This window comes from Mustela lutreola, chromosome 12, assembly GCF_030435805.1.
Source record: "Mustela lutreola isolate mMusLut2 chromosome 12, mMusLut2.pri, whole genome shotgun sequence".
NCBI classification, from domain to species: Eukaryota; Metazoa; Chordata; class Mammalia; order Carnivora; family Mustelidae; genus Mustela; species Mustela lutreola.
Window position 1 is genome coordinate 21,706,934 of NC_081301.1, and position 3,174 is coordinate 21,710,107.

General features: G+C 38.2%; 1 pseudogene; it reads right to left on the reverse strand.

Moving 5' to 3' along the window:
• Nucleotides 1-1,161: 1,161 nt before the first annotated feature.
• On the reverse strand, nt 1,162-1,861 carry LOC131812226 (U1 small nuclear ribonucleoprotein C-like; annotated as a pseudogene).
• Nucleotides 1,862-3,174: the final 1,313 nt, after the last annotated feature.

The window sequence follows — 3,174 nt, forward strand, 5'->3', positions numbered from 1 at the left end:
ATATTCTAATATTTTATTGTGATGAAATCTAGGTATGGATTTCTTTTTATTTATCCCACCTGGAATTCACTGAATTTTCTGAAACTGTGTATTGGTTTCTTCTGAGTAAAATTATTAGTCATTATCTCTTTAGATAGTACCTCTTCCCCATTCTATTTCTCCCTTGCTTCTGAAACTCCAATTAGACTTTTGTTAGATACTTACTTCGTCTTCTGTTTTTTTTTTCCACCTATCTATTATATTTTCCATATTTTTGTCTCTGTAAGGTGCATACTGCATTAATTCTTCATAACTACCTAACATTTTGGTAATACTATTTTTTCTGTCTAATCTTCTAGTTCATCTTTTCCATGGGATTTGTTAGTTTCAGTGACTTTATTATTATTATTTTTTTTTACTAGGAATACAATTTGCTTCTTTTCAGATTTGCTTATTTTTGTCTTAGTCTCTTCAGGCTGCTGTAATAAAAATACCATAGGATGGGTGGTTTAAATAATAAACATTTATTTCTCATAGCTTTGGAGGCTGGGGAGTCTAAGATCAAGGTGCTAGCAGATTTGCATCTGGTGAGAGCCTGCTTCCTGGTTCATAGATGACTATCTTCACACTGTGTCCTTACATGGAAGAAGCAGTGAAGGAGTCTACTGAGGTCTCTTTTTTAAAGGCAAGAACCCATTCATGAGGGCTCCACTCTTATGCCCTAGACACTGAATATGGAAAAGTATACTGGATTAAGATATTTAAAGAAATAAATAAGTGTTAAAAAATATTATTAAAGAGGACTCCAACATCTAATACCATCACATTGGGGTTGGATTTTAAATTTGAATTTTGAGGGGATGCAAGCATTCAGTCTATAGTGTTTTTTAATAGTCTCATGTTCTGTAACCATATTTTATTTTTATTTAAAAAATTTTTTTAAACTAAAAGAGTTGACAATTTTATTTTCACATTTCACAATACAAATAAAAATTGCCCCCCCCTTTTTTTTGGTCCCATTAGTCACTTACCAAAACTATTCTGTCTTTGATAGGAAGGGAAAGTCTTCCCTGCCCTGTTAGAACACTCTGTCCTGCTAGAAAACACCCAGAGTTACCACACCTTGACCTCCTAGTGAAGTAGAACAAGTTATGTAAAATGGATATAAAGAGGCTCTCCTCTCTATCTGACTGGTGGGGTCATTCCTGGCTGAATGGGCACCATCATGGGAAGGGCGGGAGTTCTCATCATTGGGGGCTAGGCATCTGTGTTTTGTAGCCCTCCATAGGTGGCCTCGTTCTAGGAGCAGGTCCTACTGGCATCATCCCAGGAATAGGAGACCCCATCATTGGCATGATGGGAGGGCTCCATGATGGGGTGCTGGCATCATACCAGCACAAGGAGGAACTGGGAGACTGGTGGGAGGTAGGATCATTGCTCTTTCAGGAGGGAGAACACAGAATGGAGTAAGAGGTATCTTTATTTATTTATTTATTTATTTATTTATTTATTTAAAAGATTTTATTTATTTATCAGAGAGAGAGAGGGAGAGAGAGCGAGCACAGGCAGACAGAATGGCAGGCAGAAGCAGAGGGAGAAGCAGGCTCCCTGCCGAGCAAGGAGCCCGATGCGGGACTCGATCCCAGGACGCTGGGATCATGATCCCAGCCGAAGGCAGCTGCGCAACCAACTGAGCCACCCAGGCATCCCAGGAGGTATCTTTCCTTGTTGATATAGAGCTCTGAGCCTACTCTTCCATCCACTTCCCTTAGCAGTCTTACACATTCTTTTTGTATCTCCTACCACTGCAGTATGTCTTTTTCACAGATGGGGAGTCATGGGTGAAGTGTGTTTCACAGGAGTCACAATAAAACTTAGGCATGTTGCTCTGTAGGTTGTTGACCATTCTGTCCCCCCCCCCCCACTTTTAAGATTTATTTCTTTGAGAGCAAGAAAAAGAGCACAAGTGAGTACAAGCAGGGGGAGAGGCAGAGGGAAAGAATCTAAAACAAACTCTGTGTTGAGCATGGAGCCCCACAAGAGGCTACATTTCATGATCCTGAGATCATGACCTGAGCCGAAAACCAGGAGTTGGACGCTTAACCAACTGAGCCATCCAGGCACCCCTCCAATCCCTCTTTAATAATATTTTTTAACACTTATTTATTTCTTTAAATATTTTAATCCAGTATACTTTTCCATATTCAGTGTCTAATAATTGCAGTGTGTGAACTCTTTGAAAGTCTGCTTTTGCTCTCTATTATTACTGTAGACCATCCCTTATGGTACCTTCTTTCCTTGTATATTTTGTATATTTTCCATGATTTTTTCATGTATATTTTGTGATTTCTGTATGCTGTTCATATTCCTTGCAATATATATATTTTTTGGGAAGTAGAATTCTTTGGGATCTGTGTTGAGGGTTGGTTCATTTCATAAGGATATCTGTTTCCGGGGCGCCTGGGTGGCTCAGTGGTTTAAGCCTCTGCCTTCAGCTCAGGTCATGATCTCAGGGTCCTGGGATCGAGCCCCACATTGGGCTCTCTGTTCAGCGGGGGAGCCTACTTCCCCCTCTCTCTCTGCCTGCCTCTCTGCCTACTTGTGATCTCTCTCTATCAAATAAATAAATAAAAATCTTTAAAAAAAAAAAAGGATATCTGTTTCCGTCTTTGAGGAACCCGGGGGCACTAATAATATGGGACAACTTGAAAATTTCACTTTCAGGTTATAGGACTATCTAGTTCCTCAAAATTTCAGATTCCTGTAGTGGTCCACTTGTGGCATGAGTTTTCCTTTGAGTTCATCAGAATATCATAAATGGCAGTCTTATGGTTTCTTAAAAATAAAGTTCAAAAAATACTTCTCAACTCCTTCTAATTCATGTGAGGAATTTTACTTAGCTTTGGCATTCTCTGTGCTTTCTGTGGCTTAGTCTCATGGAGTTGTTCCTAAACAGCATTTTTAAAATTAATTAATTAATTATCAATCATTTTATTTTTTTAATTTTTTTCCTTTTTTCTTTTTTAAAAAACTTTAAATTTAATTTAGTTAACATATTATATAGTTAACATATTATGTAGTATTGGTTTCAGGAATAGAACTTAGTGGTTCATCACTTATAAGATTTTTTTTTTTAATTTATTTATTTGACAGAGAGAGATCACAAGTAGGCAGAGAGGCAGGCAGAGAGAGAGG